The 17,964-nt window shown below is 38.2% G+C and overlaps 1 protein-coding gene across 4 annotated transcripts in view; it reads left to right on the forward strand.

Annotated features, from left to right (window-relative positions):
• Positions 1 to 2,305: 2,305 nt before the first annotated feature.
• The window catches only part of LOC110835563 (uncharacterized), a 51,912-nt gene continuing 36,253 nt past the window's right edge, over positions 2,306 to 17,964 (forward strand). For all 4 annotated transcript variants that reach the window (XM_087353217.1, XM_022075893.2, XM_022075894.2 and 1 more), the window contains exon 1: positions 2,306 to 2,608. The gene's annotated coding sequence lies outside the window, so the exon portion shown is untranslated. The remainder of the gene's footprint in view (positions 2,609 to 17,964) is intronic.

Raw genomic sequence — 17,964 nt, forward strand, 5'->3', positions numbered from 1 at the left:
ATTCAGGTATTCTGGATCATCACACCAAGTATTCCTGTGGGTGGTTATCATAACTTTTGGGAAACCCACTGCCTTCATATTCAGAGTAGAAGTGAGTTTAGTGTAGAGGTGCATAAGATACAGGCCAAAACAATTTTTCATACATCTAAATTATTTTGAAGGTGACATCATTAATGCTTCTCCATTCAATGAAGGATGAATAAGAACAAGTTAGGAAATTCATGCAATAACAGTTCAGGTTTGCGTGGGTGGTGTGTCTGGCAGGGTAGTGACGTCATCATGGGAGACTTCACTTAGTTGTGCTGTCTGAGGCTTTCCTACGCACCCTGTCTCCGTCATTAGGTCTGAAGATTAACACAGCGTGTTTCTCCAAAACGTCGGTGTCACGGCTTCATAACCCAGAGCAGTATCTTTATTCAGTGAAATATCCACGGCTCAAGCGGAAGTCCGTCGCACAATCCCTCCCAACAACGAACACATCGTATCCTTTGCCAACCTTGTCATATCAAATTTCACTACTATGATTGAAGGATTTGGTGCACAACGTATGTAAGCATCTCTACGTATACAGACGTGGAACTTGGTCTCTCGTGAGTGAGAATACAGACTGAGGGTGTTACAGAACGCGGTTCTCGGCACTATACTGTTCGAACCTCGTGTTACAGAATTCGAATACTGCTTGGAATATCGACGCTTGACCGCGTTCTGTTTTTGTGGAGGATTGCGATTCGCTGACTGCTTACTTGGGATCTCCTGTAGTCTGTCTGAATATGGCTAATTGACTTTTCCCCCAGATATTGATCACTCACACAGCTCAGCGTTGAATTTTAGGATGGCGGTAAATGATGAATGGCAGGGATGTGGAATGAAGCGACAGCCTTCTGTCTCATCGCCCTGATGATGGAGGCAGTAAGGGCCTTTTGAACGTCGGTAAACTACTAGGCTACATGGCGCTACAGCCCAGATGACAGCCGTCTCCAAATTCGCGTTATAGACTATAACACAATCGCCAAATGTATTTAGAGAAGGGCCGAACTCTGTCTCGCATTGTACATTACAAATCAAAGTATTCTAGCGCCACTAAAGAAGTTTTTTTACGTCATAAATTTTAATGTCTTTATGTACCATTCAGATTGGAAAACTATCATATTATTCACAGATTGAAACCTTTGTTTAAAATACGTAGGGTTACTTTTCAGAGCAGACTAAGTTACAGGTCTGTAGTTGCTGGAAGAAAATTAAAAATGAAAAAAAGTAGCTACTTCTAAAATATGCCTCGTCGTGGTTATACCGCCATTATTTTTAATTAGATAGTGACATTTCCTTTGTTAAGAAGTAATGATTGTTCTGTCGTGACTCGGTTTACAGTCTCGTTTGTGAGACCAAGTTAACACTGCGTGAATATAAGGTTGAATTATAAGTCGGCGAGACTTTCGCTAGAAACACCAACTCTCCTCAGCTCTGAATAGATTTTGTGTTTAACACTAACAATGAAAAATTGCTTGTCTTGCATTTATTTCCTTTGTTCGGCCAAATTCTCTAGAAATTACAGCATAATTGGAAAGCAAATGGGTGTATTTTAATTGACATTTTTATTTTATAAGGAAAGATAGGCTTATGGAATTATCAGCATCCATTAGTTCGTTCGTCTACGTATTTCGTGCTGCCAACAATACCAGTGTGGTGAGTGTGCAATCCTCCGAGGTGTGATAATACATCTTTGAAAAAATGTTATCTTTGTTAATTTTTCATAATGCATTTGCTGTGGACTGTAAAACAGCATAACGACTGCACAAAATTTGTATTTGTCTTTGTTGGCTATAGCTAATTAACCATGTGAAATATTGTATGGAATATGTGATTGCAACAGTTTTTTTCCCTTCTTGAAAATTACAAACTTGGGCCATTATTTGCATATTTATTCATTTAGGATACATGTTAGCCTCACGGAAGAGAAATTAAATTCAGCATGTGAAAGGTTAAAAGCGCGTTTACCCTCGTGCTCCTAACGCCGGTTGGCGCAAATCCACGACCTTCCGACCATTCGATAATGTATAAACTAATCGATTGACAAATCGCAATGAAGTAAGTAAAGAAATAAGTTACCCTTTGCCCATATCAGTAACCCCATTTTACTGAGTACATTTTATAGCCCTTGTATATGGAAGACATGCTTTTTTGTCGACTTTTACATATGTTCCGCTGGGCGTGACTCCCTGTGACGGATCAGTTTCCGGGATTCGTCATTGGTCGATCAATAACCCCTCCCCCCACCATTTCAAGACTTTAGTCGGTGGAAAACTAGGGTCCTCCTGCAAGCTTGGCAGCACTGCGTTGCACGGAACGCCTCATTCCGGCTTGTGACAAGGTTTGGGGAGGAAAGACAGACACTTATCTTTCCATTAATTGTTTTATACCTGAATAATTGCACTTGACAGTGCATTACGCACTTTGACAGGAGTTTGTTTTGTAGCAGTTTTGGTGGTGTGTTGTGTGTACTGTTTCTATTCAGCTGAGATATTATTCCAGTTGGACGTTGCCTCGGACACAAGTGGTGCATGGTGTGAGTCATAGTTGCCTCGGATGAAGCTGCAGACATACACGTCTGGTGAGTTGATCGTAAATAATAACATAATCTTATGCAACATAGACAGTGCTATAACTTTTGAAAGAACTCAAGTCAAACTGCACTTTGTAGGAAACAGTGAGGTAGGATAACTCAGCAACGTGACTGTCCAGCAGCTAGACGGCTAGGTTTCGATTCCCGATACGTACAGGGTTAGTTCTCTTCCCCACTTCTCTGCCTATTTTGTAGCGATCCCAGCTGGGACATTTGGAGTTATTTTAATAATTTTCGATGCACAAATCGCCTAGCTTCTGTGAATGACAAGTGTGTTGACGTCCGTACTTAACTGCCACAGCAGATACTTATTGACTGCTGATGTTGAAACAGACGTCGATAAACAAATAAAGAAATGGACGGAGTTTTGAGGTTTACAGATTGGTGGAAGTTTATAACGTGATCTAAAGGGTTGCCACACCATGTGGTCATTGATGGTTATCAATGGTTACTAGGAAACCACTACCTTCATATTCACTTATGAAGATGGAGGTGGTACTTTTCTTGTTGGAGACTTTCGAACCTGTCCTGTTCCTGAAAATTATTTTATCTGTAAGAGATTTGAAGGTCCTGAGTAGTCCTAACAAGAATCTAAGGACAGGCCCACTGTGACATTTTGTAACTTCCTAGTTTTCTAGGGCGAAATGTTGGCCCTCCCTCCAAGCGTCTCCTTGTCGGCTAGCCGTGACTGCTTCTAAGATGAGGCGATCCGGATTCGATTCCCGATAAGCGCATTCATTTTTCTGAAGACCTCTCAGCCTCCTGTTCAATCGATATGGGGAAATCTTTCCCTGCCATTAAAGCAGGCTGTGTCCATTGCACCCTACGGGAGAAACGTAGACTGGGGGTGTTCAAGAACAGGGTGCTGAGGGTATATTTGGACGCAAGAGGGATGGAATACTAGGAAGCTGGAGAAAGTATCATAATGAGGAGCTTCGTAAGTTGTATACCTCGCCAAAAATAATTAGACTGACCAAGTCAAGGAGCATGAGATGGGCAAGGCATGTAGCCCGCGTGAGAGAGAAGAGGAGTGCATAGTATTTTTGGTGGGTAAGCGGGAAGGACGTGGGTGGGAGGATAATATTAAAATGGATTTTAGAGAAGTACGATGGGGTGGTATGGACTGGATTCATCTGGCTGATGACAGGGATAAGTTGCGGGCTCTTGTGAATATGGTAATGAACATTGGAGTTCCATAAATGGGAATTTGTTGAGTGGCTCAGCGACTGTTGGCCTCTGAGGAAGAACTCGACTCCATGGAGTAAGTGTCCATCACACCAACGGCGACCAAGTAATGCAGAGATTAAAGTGGAATGCGTTTTCGCCCCGTATATCCTTTCATGACGGCGAGTAACTTATATTTCACGTTTTAAGAAACATCGCTTGTGCTGTTGGCAGAAACGTCCGCCCCTTCGTTATAAAACTTTAATTCTCTATCGATTTTCTGTCAGAAAAAAATATTCTAGAGTTTGTAAGTTAGAATTTCGCACAGGCGATTGGCTATCCTTTGACTTATTTCGTTATCTTTCTTCAACTCGAAGATGACTGTCGGCTTGGTTGTAGCGCCATGTAGTCTGGTATCAGGGCTCATCGCCCTGGTGATGGAGGCAGAAAGTAGCTCTGAAGCGTCAATAAACTTTACCAGACTACGAAGAGCAACGATCCAGAAGACGGCGAGAGCCTCAAATCCTACTTAGTTCCTTTAACTCCTCTAGCCAAATTGTGGGATAATAAATTAAAATGGTCGTAAATAGTTCTCCAAATGTATAATTGAGGGGATGAGAGCTAAATTCGTGTGTCATGAACACACCAATGTTGAGTTATACAGCCTTTCCCTGTAGCTGGTAATGTAATTTGTTATGAGATGAAATAGCCCAAATTATAACAAAAATACTTTTGTCACTTTAGTTCTGACGAGCTCAATTCATAATAATTTGATAATTTAACAGTATTCCTGTACAAGTTAAGAGAATCTCATCTAATAAAAACAACTTTGACATTCGATAACCATTCCCGAGGGGGCTTTTAATTTTATACAGTTGGATGCTTGGAATTAAATAAGATATTATTTATTATTAACTGCAAATGGGTTTTTACCCGGTGGCAGTGGTCCTACAATAAGACACAACAGAACAATGAGACACAAAAAACATAAGACACAACAAAAACAATAAGACAACAAAAACAATAAGACACAACAAAAACAATAAGACAACAAAACAATGGGACACAACAAAACAATAAGACACAAAAAACATAAGACACAACAAAAACAATAAGACACAACAAAACAATGAGACAACAACAAAACAATCTATCAAACTAACAAACTAACATATTGCGGGTTTCCTTCAATCTCTTTAGCAAATGCTGTAATAGTACAAGCCGTATCTTTAAACGGTCCATGGTCGATTTCTTGCATATTCTGCCCTACCCAATTTATCAGTAACAGTCGTGCGCCGATTCCATTCAGTCTCGTCTATAATTACGGAGCGTCGCTCACCAGGCTAAGAAATATGAGATTTGAGGTTTTCACGGCTGTCGTAATTTCTGCGTTAGTACAGTTTTGATTTGCTACTATCACCCCTAAATATTCTAACTTTGCCATGTTTTCAAAGGATTTATTAGCAGTCTTTTTCTTCTGATTTAGTCCTGTATTCTGGTGGTGAGACAGTCACATGGACTTAACCGAGTTTTCTCTGCCTTAATTTCTAACCTTTCCTCTGTAACATTTTTCTGCTGCAGATACAAATCCATGGTATGCGTGGTTAACACTGCATGGGTTTTGAGACTCATATAGCGAAGAGATAACGCGATTACGTGCCAGCAGTGTGTTGCAGATCATGCAAGCCTCTTATCTCTAAGTCACTTGGTAGATTCAAAATATCACTGTGTAATGCAGAAATGAGGATAAATAAAAATAAGAGGATAGAAGCAGAATGAGACAAGTAAAGAAAAATCTTTTGGAAAATGAGCTGCTTGCATTGTGAGACGCATATTTACGCATATAATATAATAGCTTTGTAGAAGTAGTATAATGCGTGTTTTAGGCTGTAATATAGCATGTTGTGCAGGACTGCATAACGTCTAGGTCTGTTATCTCAAACAAGTACAAATAACCGAGTAGAGTAGACCCTAAGTTTTGTTACATAATACAGAAAGAGAGAGAGAAACAAATGGAAGGAAAGTCAGAATGACAGAGACAATGAAAGTTAGAAGAAAAAAGAATTCTGTGCAGATAAGCTACTCGTATTGTAGGACGCATTTTTGTTCGCACAATAAAATAACTCAAATCTCAACCATCAAGTGTCTGTCTGCTTCTCTCGCTGCGTACTTATCTGAAAACTCGTGCAAGTACAAATAACGAATTGGAACAGATCGCAAGTTTCGTTGTGCACTACAACACTTTCGTGTGTTTCCTTAACACTGTGCCAACACTTTTACGTGTTTGTAGCGTCTGTCGTCATTTTATGTCGTCTTTAAAGGGCAATAAAGTTTCTGGAGACTGTGATACGTTTGATGGTTTTCACTAACGTACGACTGTAAAAGCAAGGATCTCGTCGTTGGTGAAGCTCTTTTTAGGGACCAGAAGGTTTTAATACCACGCGTACTACTACTATAGGCTACTATCTGTCGTACTACAATACTCATTGAAATGATTCATGATTGATGAAAGCAAAATAAGTTGCCCCGCCGCGATATTATTATTGATTTCAATAATCATTTATATTCGTAGATAAGCATATGAATTTAATATGGGGACATGTTTAAAGATGCCTCAAGTAAAGCATTTCGCTTGGACAAGATGTTTCATTTTCAGAGATTCAAATCAATCCGGTACTTAAAATATTGTTTGCATTTATTTTCCTGTAACCCTAAGGTCATCACCGTGTTCACATCTCGTCATTGGACCTTAACCTGACGTAGCTAAATTCAGTTTCCATTTTCTTACCCTGTTTCTTTGGTACACAATAGCATCGTAGTATTACATATTCATGGAGTTATGTTCTGCCATGACAAAAGTGAGTTAAAGGTATCGCCTTAAACGAATTATTTTAAACACATTTTATGAGACATTTGGTTTTATATATTCCCTCACAAGTATTACCTACATGTTTCGGTTAAATAGTAATATTGAGTTATTATTTAAATGCTTGAAAACAGCGAGGAGCTTTTGATAGGTAACAAAAAACAACAACAATAATAATGATAATAATAATAATACATCACTAATAATACTGATAATTTTTATAATGTGCCCAGAATTGGTTCATGGTGAATATAAAACGGGCTGATCAAAACTTACAGGATAAGGGTCAGAGACGCCACATTTATTTTATGGCGGAATCCATTTTTAATTTAATTCCTGCTAATACTGTATGTGTGTTTGTGCCCAGAGCAGAAGTTGATAGAGTCCTTGAGTAATCTATGAACTAAGAAAGCATGCAATTCTGTCGCGACAGCCTACATAGAATATTCGTATTGTTGTTCTGTGTGTGCATCGATTGTTCAAGCATGCCCTAGAACACACTTCAGTTCAAGGTCAGCGGGTTATTTAAGCGTGAGCGCCAGTGCTCCAAGAACTCTGATAGCATCCACTGGCGGTCTTTTTTGAATACGGAAATAAACCTTCATGTTTTATAGGAGGGTAATTTGTCGAATAGCTAGCTGAGCGAACATCAGCTTCTTAAGAATGTTTCTGCTCCATATAGCTAGCTTATTAAAGAAGTACCGAATATGAAAATTGCACTAGTTCCGTAAAATAAACCCATCGGCCAATGCAGATGCTATCCATTCGATGGTTTGTAACGGTTAGCAAAGTGCTTTTAAATAACCAAAAATCAACGCTGACAGATCATAGAATAGTAAACGATAATGTAAAACGATAGTTTCCTTTCACGTATCTTTTTTTTTCTTCAAATTCAGAATTTACGAATGATCCTTTGTAAATAAACTGAAATGAACAAAAACATTGAAAAACAAGTCTTAAGCGTTATTCAGGCCACAGCGATGCCTCTTCAACCCTGATGATGGAGACACTACGTTTCTCCGAAACATTGGCATCTACCGACTAGTCTACACGGCGCCAAAATCCAGAAGAACATCGCCATCAGTTTAAATTTTACTGTTCCGCGTTACGTAATATAGTGTACGCAACGCAGTTAACGAAGCGTGGATAAATGAACAAGCGATCGGAATCCTCCGGAGGCCTTTCTGCTACGTCGTAACTCCCCTGCTTCTCTCTTGGATCTCTCCGCTGCTCTTAGCTACCGATCGGCTGTTCCATCCGTCGTCGAAGTTTGGGAATTCCGTTTATTAACATTAACATATGAGAAGTAATAAATAAAAAAGTAGAACTCTAATCAATAACTGCGACGATGTGGACGGTATTTTATCCAATAGAAGAATGGTGAGTGTAATTATCTCAGTTCTCCCCTGTGGAGAGGGATGATCACGCAAGAGAACGTATTGATTTCATTGCCCTATTTATTTGCTTAGTAAGGTTCATATGTAATTGTTACGCCATTTTATAGTCCATTCTGTGTTTTGGAATATTTCTATGGATTTTAACTGTTGTCAGAAAGTTTACATTTGTGCCGACTCTTAAAATATTGTATGATTTGAAGTTTTCACAGCGATGAGTATGAAGATTTCTGTCTTCTGGGTTGTTGCGCTGTGTAGTCTGGTCGATGTTAACCAACGTTTCAGAGGTCATACTGCCTCCATCATCAGGGCGATGAGTATGAAGATTTCTGTCTTCTGGGTTGTTGCGCTATGTAGTCTGGTAGATGTTTACCAACGTTTCAGAGGTCATACTGCCTCTGTCATCAGGGCGATTAAAAATATGAAGATTTCTGTCTTCTGGGTTGTTGCGCTGTGTAGTCTGGTCGATGTTAACCAACGTTTCAGAGGTCATACTGCCTCCATCATCAGGGCGATGAGTATGAAGATTTCTGTCTTCTGGGTTGTTGCGCTGTGTAGTCTGGTCGATGTTTACCAACGTTTCAGAGGTCATACTGCCTCCATCATCAGGGCGATGAGTATGAAGATTTCTGTCTTCTGGGTTGTTGCGCTGTGTAGTCTGGTCGATGTTAACCAACGTTTCAGAGGTCATACTGCCTCCATCATCAGGGCGATGAGTATGAAGATTTCTGTCTTCTGGGTTGTTGCGCTGTGTAGTCTGGTAGATGTTTACCAACGTTTCAGAGGTCATACTGCCTCTGTCATCAGGGCTTTTAAAAATATGAAGATTTCTGTCTTCTGGGTTGTTGCGCTGTGTAGTCTGGTTGATGTTAACCAACGTTTCAGAGGTCATATTGCCTCCGTCATCAGGGCGATGAATTAGTATGAAGATTTGTCTTCTGGTTTGTTGCGCTGTGTAGTCTGGTCGATGTTTACCAACGTTTCAGAGGTCATACTGCCTCCATCACCAGGGCGATGACGGAGACAGTATGACCTCTGAAACGTTGGTGGAAATCTACCATACTACACGGCGCAACAACCCAGAAGACAGAAATTTTTAAAATCTTGTTTTTATTTTCGTTATTGTCCCATCCTCGTGTTTCAATTTTTTCTTTTACGTGTCCTTCTACTACTTTACTATTTCTGCAGCCTATGTTTATTCTTCTTCTGCTACGTTCTTTTGCATGTATTAATGCCTTTTACCCGTCCAGCGGTTGAATTAATTAGCTCTATGGGAAAGAATCATGTCTAGGAAGCTGATAGGCATTGAGATAACAAATTATTCACCTTTTTAGAACCCAAGTGTTCAGTTCAAAGCTCGCAAAAACCAACCATTGAACCATATCTTGAAGCAGATCAACCATTCAGCATCCTCACAACCTCTTTATTCAAATGCATTTTAATATTGTTTTTCTCTCCATCTCATCGCCCTTAATTTGATCACCTTTTTGTTTGGTGAGGAGTACAAAATTTGATGTTCAGTAATTTTTATAACACTTAATTTGCCTCATTCCAGTCGAGTTCTTGGATCTGTGTCATGTATTGGTAACATTATATACCTTTGTCCGCCTGTCTAATCATTTCCGAACCAAATTAATGTACTCCCTTGCAGAAAGTAAAACAACAAAATTACGGCCGCCCGAAAATATATTTAGCTTTCCTTATGTTAATATAAATAAATGAACGTTCTTTTTTTGAGGTAGACGATAAATGTGCCAGTTTCATGTGTGGTGTGTAAAGAATTTCAAGCATTGCAGACACTGCTAAACTTTGAGACGATTAGTGGCAAATTTAACGAAATAGAAATTTTACTGCTAAAGATATGCACAAAAATGACTTATGAATTTCTATAAATATTATTTTATACTTCCTTTCTAGCATCGCCACATAGAGGAAAGGTGTTTTGAAGGAATGTATTTGGTGCAAGTTTTTTTACAAAACTTTTTGTTTTGTTTCTGATGTTTACTCGAGTTGTTACATAAACTTCAATGGTCGTTTGACAGGAAATATTACGTTCAGCTTCATATTTTTATTGCTAAGGTAATGCCAGAGCTTGTGATATAAAAAGTTTGTTTTAATGAACAGCAAACTGACACAGAAACTTCTCCTAAAACTTCATCATGACTAAGTTCTCATTTAACTTAGCTGACTTTCTTTGCAGTTTACTGTTCAGCTGTTTTCACCCCAGTCTCTTCCCACGAAAGTTAAATATAAAACTTAACGTTTTCTCTTCTTTACACGTATCCTACTTGATAGAACATGCGTCTGTAAAACTAAAATATAAAAGTTTACTCATTTGCAAAAGACAGTACTTTAAAAATGAATTACATTTACTTTGATTTTTCGCTTCTGTTTTTGTCTTCATCAGTGTCAGTTGTTCTTAATGTGTGAAATGGAAATAAAATGACAGATGAGCAGACACACGAACAAACGAAGGGAGAGAAATGAATTGTCTAGCCCTTGAATTATGACAGCAACGTTCCCGCACACAAGTTTGAATCATTATTTTTACAATTTATTTTATCGTTTTTTTCTATTTTGTGAGCGAGATTGTTCATGGTGAAGTCTATAGCTCTCTGTTTCTCACGTATTTTTTAATCTTCGCCTCTTGACTCAACCTTCACAAATATGCAAACAATAATTGCCGCTTAGTACATCCATTTAGATTAAACACCCTGTTTAGTAATTTATCACTTATCTGAACTCTGCATGGCAGATACATATCTACACTGCACGATGGGCATTTGTGTCTCTATTCAGCAAGAACCATAACATTTAAATGCTTGCATTTATATCTCTTGCGTTTAAAACAAAATATTTACCGTTTCTTATTACAGAAACTTTTACATTTCTCTCTGACGCTAATAGAAGACTGTAGATTAGAAAATTTTGAGAAGAAAGTGCATTTGTACTGACGAAAGGAAGTGGAAAATGACTTAAACACTGTAGAAGTATAAATTTGCAGGCATTTCTAACGCGTTTACCGCATCTGTGAACATTTTTGTAAGAAAAATATTTATATCTAAGGAGTATGAAGCAAATGAACGAAGTCTGATGCATATTGCCTGAAAGTTAGCAACGGGAGTCAGTAGTGGCAAGGATTATACAGGTTGCTTAACAAAAAGGAACGTCCCGTGAGGAAAGGCGTTGAGCGTTGAGATTTAATCCTTCCGATAAGCTGGCAGCTGTGTTGTGTTGGTTTCATAGTGGAGTCTGTTCATGCAGATTGGCATCTAAGAGAGACCGCCCGGAGTGTAAATATTTTGAAAACATTCTGTTGCTGAAGTCAGTCAAAACACTGAGTAGCACTCTACATATTTATAGACTCATGCTTACATTGGGATTCTGAGCATAAGTGTCGGTGTGATTGGACCAAAACCATGTGACACACAGCAGGGGGGGGATGAAGGAGTGAAAGAACCGAATGATAAATAAAGGGAACAAAGAACTGAAGGAGAAGGGACCACAGAAATATAAAAAGCAATAGAAAGAAAAAGAAGTCAGAAAAGATATCGAAAAAACCTAAGAAAACATAAGGATGTAAACGAATATGGAGAAAACAAATGAAGAATTAAAAGAATAGAAGAAACGAGCAATATAGAAGGTAACAGAAAGAAAGTTAAAACAGATGAACAACGTTTCTTTTGGAAATTGGGGTTCTAACGGCGATTAAAATTCTGTTGGTCTTGTGGGTTGCAACACCGAGTGGAGCAGTAGGTAAATAACCAATATTTCGGACTGACATAACTGCCTCCATTTTCACGGTTGAAGCAGTGTGTTCTACTAAAGCGTTGGTTTCTACCTAAGTCTACACGGCGTCGGCCGATTTTTAGAATAACCATGGTCACTTATTTGACATTTTTAATTGTCGCGATTTCAATAGTTAAAGTTTTTTCGTTTGTTTCTTCAGAAATCATCTCGCGTCTCTGTTTTGAGCAGCTTTAAATGCTTGTTTCACATATATTTCATCTTCACTTTTTTCTGTATAGTGACGCGAAACTTGTCACATTCCCTGTCTGTAATCGTACTCGGTTAAACATATTCCCTTTTAAGCTCTCATTTCGTTGATTGCATAACGTTGCCCGATGGATGGGAACATAATTTCAGAAACAAAAACTCTCCTTTGATCACAGAGACTACTGTTGGTTTGTGATTTTGATTTGTTTCAGTCTTCAGTATTTAATTTCAAATCGAACTTTGCGGTGTAATTTTCGAGTCCCGCCTCGATGACTGGTGTTTTTCGTTCTCATTCCCTTCGAGCAGACGGTGAGATAGTGCCATAGAATACGTCAGAAACTTGTTTTCTCTGTGCTTCAGTCATTTGCTCTGCCATTCGTCGCTTTTTGCCCAAAGGTCGACAAAATGCATTTAAATAACTCAAAAGAAGACATGTTAATTAAAAACTTTCCTATTTTACCACTCTGTAATTAAAACAAAAGTAGAGACTCCACCTGTTTCGTCCCATTTTTTTAAAAAAAGAGCGTTCTTCGTTTGGCATGTTTAAATAGTAACGTACAATTTCTGTATACCTGAAAAACGACGGAGACTTAGGTACAGCTGATGGTGGATGTCGAGGTACGTTTCCTTAAATTCTGAAGCACCACGAGTCTAAACCAGAAGGTCCATTACTGTTGTGATACAAATCTTATGTATCGCATGAATAATTTTCCTTGATCATTCATCAGAGTTTAATTTTATTTTAAACTCTAAACGAAATTACACTGGCACAAAGAGCAATATAAAATAGCATTTGTAATTCGGACTTTCCTTCCCAGAAATCCACACTGAATTTCAGTTACTGAAATCCATAGGTTCATAACACTGAAGTCACTGCTTATTTTGGGAAAATTAATGTAAATAGCTCAGTCAGTGAGTGACTGGATAGTGCTGATGACCTGGTTTCAGTTCCCATTGAGGATAAGGGTTTTTCTCTGGACCACCTCTTTGTCATCTAATGAATACACGGGAATCTCAACCGGAAGTGCGGTCGTAGCGTGAACATGACCACTCACTCGCCTCCATGACACTTGACTGGATTTCCAGAAGGGGCTTGAATTTCTGTTTTTGTCAACACGTTAATTTCGTCTGTTGGGCTCACTTAACCCAAGTATATGGGCGTGTTCACAGGAGGTAAAACGGCCGGAGCGTGAAAGCAACCACTCGTTTTCAGTTAATGTTGAGACTCAGAACGCGTGAACCTTTACCTCTCTATTTGTACGATTTCTTGTCGTGGTGCATGGGCACAGGGTAATGTTATTTTGACCTTGAAGGATCTGAAATAGCTGCTCTGAAATAAAACTTTGCTTCAGAGACGGATGTAAGTAATCTTACTGTGAGGTCTGAAAAAAAATTTGACGGACTATTTTAGGATTATCCACATATACAAATCAATCTTCCCCATGCGTCATATTTATTTGGAACTCGCAGTACGACACCAGTTTATCATTTTAAGATTGTTGACTGCCTTCCTGTTGCTTTCTTTTCTTCTGCGTAATCACATAATTCAAAACCCCACTTAACGTCAGAGGTAATAATTTGATGTAGACCTGCTTCCACAGCGAAGACGTGATCTATTATTTATTTATTTATTTATTTATTTATATGTTTACGTGCTTATTCAACAGTTAAGTGGCCAGTTAACAGAGTCGGCACCAGTGCAGTAACACAAAAGTATCCTTTCCAATTACTCCTTCGAAACCAAGAAATCATTTGACTCTACATAGGCCCTAACCTATGTAGTTGGAAGATTGTCTTTAAATAATTTAAGAATCTTTCCACGTAATTATATCCACAGTTACTCTCATAGGATTACATACTACTTCAGCTCTGTTCGTGTAAGTTCGCACACGTTTTTCGAATGTTCCACGAATCAGACAAGATTAACTCAGAGCGCCCTTCTCCTTATTCACAGATGTGGTTTAGTTTCATCTGTAGCAAAATCTGGATTTTGTGGCATGAGGGCTTCTTGAAATTTTGGCTTGTATCCAAGAACACAAGAGAGCCTTTGTTCACAAAGTAGTGTATTGGATGTCGTGTTCTGGTTCTGCTCTGAAGGATATTACAAGCGGAGAGAAACAGAATTTTTGAGTAATCAGAAGCCTTGCTGGGGTACCGGAGTCCTATTTGCACATTTGTAAACTCCATGGAGCAGAGTCTTTCTTAGAAAGTAACAGCCGCTCAGCTGATCAATAAATTCTCGGTCTTTTAGTGGACCAAAAAAATTTTATTACCATGTTCACTTTTCTCCACTACTAGTCTGACCCAGTCCACACACTGTATTTCTTTTTAATATTACGGCCCCATCTTCGACAAGGTTTCTCAAGTGCTCTCTTTCCATCAGATTTGTCGACTAAAGTTGTATGCCTGTAAGAATTTGTAATTTATTTATTTCATGCGTGCATAATGCTACCACCAGTCTCTTTGTCCATGATTTAATAATAATAACAACAACAATTGGTGAAGGAGGCACAAATTATGAAGTTTCTCATTGTACGCTGTTTTCTCAGTACTTACAAGGTACGAATAGCCATAATTTATGCTGAAAAAGCCAAACTGGAGGATGCACAAAGATTTTTGAAAATTTTTGGATTCCGCACCGTAGGTCTCTTACGTCTGCCATAATGATGTATACGAGGAGTGGAGATGAAGCTCCACGCATTCTTGAATCTTCTGCGTACCTCGCATTTGTTATGTTCTAGTTTTTTAAACTTGAATTTTTTTATATCTCAAGATTCCACTTTTTGGTGCTTGATAATATTTTTCCTGAGATGATAATGTTGCGTCATATTGTGATGAATTATAATTGTTTAATTTTAACCGTCTAATCAAAATAAAATATTTTATTTATTACATGTAAATCGAACATTTCGATAGAAAGAGCATAATTTTAACATATTTTAAATATTAAATGTTAATTGTAGTAATAATATTTTAATATTTAATAAAATATTTTATTGTGATTAGACGGTTAAAATTAAACAATTATAAACAATATTTTTCCTGTCGCTTTATATTGTTTTGACCAGGTGTTTAAGTTTTTGGTCATTTATATTGGCTTAAAAATGAGAGATTGCTTGGTTGGTTTGGTCTGTCTAGCATCATTTAAGCAACCTGTGTTTGAAATGACGTGTCAGAATCTTGTAAACCACTTAGTAGGTATTTAGTTGTTGTTCTGAAAATTTATAAGCTTTATTGATCCAATATCCCTCTTCGCCGTCAGCACCACTTTAATTTGGAACATGAATAATTGGTGAGTGACGGACGCCGGATGTGGAGTTAAGGAAAGCGCCCTCTCTGGGGTCATTATGCTCGAGCTAAGCCGCTGTTAGATGATGCCAGTATCTGCTCTACTGAGACCATACAAAATGCAGTAACGGTAATAGCCGAAGTGCGTCATTTGAGATTTTGTTGCACACCAGACACGACGGATAATCAGAGATAAGAACTGAGAATTCATAAGTCTGTTGTTGACTGAATTAATAGCACAGATGCCGCACTGAATAGGGATATTTATTTGTTAAACATGCGACATATTATGAAAATTATGTATCTTTATGGTGTCCATATTTTAGAAGTTTTATCTGTTATATATAATGAATAATTTTAGATGGAGTTGATACCGTTTGATTTGAGCTTTGTATAATGGACAGAATATAGTGGTTTGATGTGGGCGAAATTTTTGTTAAAAGGAAAAGTGTAATATGTAACTCCCGACACTAGATTAAATGGAAATCTGATAATTAATATGGCAGATAACACATGTTGAGAGACAGGCATAATCATCCAACTACGCGTACTTTATACACTGACGGAAATTACAAAGAAACACGTTTTGTGATTTTTATAGTTCGTTTTTGTTTTATTAGTCTGTACATGTATAGTTACGAATTAGAATAACATAACATAGTAGGGAGGTCATGTCTGTCTGTCCAGACGTTTTCTTAGTCTTTTAAAGTAATGAATAGATTTTGTAATGGAGGTTAACACAATCAGTTGGATATGAGGTTTTCACAGCGGTCAGTCCGAAGATGGGTTGTTGCGCCTTGTAGTCTGGTAGAGGTCTATAAACGTTTCAGAGGTTTTCGCTGCTTCCATCATCAAGGAGATGATTAAGCCGCCCGCCAAACTACACGACGCTACAGCCCAGAAGACAGCCATCTTTAAACACATTTAGTTGCTGGACAAAATTATGCTTGTCCATGTTTGTCTACTAAAATCTGTTTTTACCAGATCTCCAGTTTTTCTCAAAAGCCGCTCTTTAAACAAAATATTGGCACGTTACATAAAATATATAACTCATCACAATCTAGAAACATTTTTTGATACGTTTTAGATCCCTATATGGCAAAGTTTATTAGAAAAACGCTATTTATTGAATTTTTATTGAATAAATTAACTTCAGTGCCAGTGCATATGAAAACTGGCAAGGAACACGTGTGGAAAATGATATGTGGCCGAACTTTTTATGTAATTTTCAGTAACACATCTCTGACACAATCGCCGCTGTATGAATTGTACAGTATCTTTGCAAATGTTTCGTAAATATGCATGACTTCACATAGAATAATTTGTTGGACTTTTATATTTGTTTGTTCTAGTACAGGGAGCGATATTTTCTAGCTAAAAAGAAGCGGGCAGGCAAAGATAAAGGCGTAATTAAAATGCGTCGTCACACGGAACTGTAACTCGCCATTAATTATGCAACAGTCTGCTGCAAAAAAATGGCGATTTCGCTTTTAAAATGTCTTCTTTGCCAAATGACGGGCGTTAGGGTTCAGATAAACACGCTCTCTACAGACTAAGGTTTTCACGAACGAATGGGTTAATTTACATGAAAAAATTTTAAATTCGAATGTACATAACAGTGCATGGTAAACACTTCTCTTAATTGTTATAAAAAATCTTAAAACAAAAATCATTCAAGGACAACGTGAATGCACTGCAGGTACAGTAGACGTTAATGAAATTTTCACCACGTATTTACTTTTCACCTACAAAGTGAATGAGTAGACATGAGTGAGTCCATTGCATGGATGAATTAAGCTCCTCTGAAACGTCGGAAAACTTGTACGAGACTACATGGAGCAATATTCCAGAAGTCGTCTTTAAACTAACTTGCCATTATCAGTAACGTCTACTTAAAGCGATGACTGCATTAACCACCAATTCAAAACCAAACCAGCCAAAGGAATTCGTTTGGCTTTGCCGAATAAGCGTTAAAAATCTAGTTAGAGGAAAATGAGAGGATTGACTTCAGATTAATGACAGAGTAGAAGTTCTTGATCGTTATTTTATTCAGGATGTTATTCACAGAGAATATCGTAGGTGCGTTGTTTGAGGTAGTAAATGAATTGATAAATATTGTGTAGATAAAGTCGATGTTTCGGCGTGTTAAACTTTGTGTCTTAGATAATATTTTTGGTCGTCTTCACTCGATAATCAATATTACAAGCTGTGCTTCAAGTTCATGAACCGACATACACTCTTATTTTGACTTATAGGCATTAGATTATATGGGAGCGTCATGTTATGATCAGATTAGATAATACTATATAGCCCAGAGGGCCTAAATGACACAAAGACCAGTTTTGTAAATTTACGTTAGGTTAGGTTGTTAAGTTTGGTTAGGTTACGTTGGGCCGAATGTTCCAGAGGGCTTAAATTGTCCAAAGGGCCTAAATGTTCCAGAGGGTCCATATGGGTCAGGGGGCCGAAAATGTCCATAGGGCCCAAAATGTCCAAAGGGCGTAAATGGTCAAAAGGGCCTAAATATTCCAGAGGGCCCATATGGGCCAGAGGGCCGAAAATGTCCAAAGGGCGCAAATGATCAAAAGGGCCTAAATATTCCAGAGGGCCCATATGGGCCAGAGGGCCGAAAATGT

The sequence above is a fragment of the Zootermopsis nevadensis genome, unplaced genomic scaffold, assembly GCF_977971745.1.
Source record: "Zootermopsis nevadensis isolate Lab colony 2312 unplaced genomic scaffold, Znev_1.0 Znev_ptg000021l, whole genome shotgun sequence".
Classification (NCBI taxonomy): Eukaryota; Metazoa; Arthropoda; class Insecta; order Blattodea; family Termopsidae; genus Zootermopsis; species Zootermopsis nevadensis.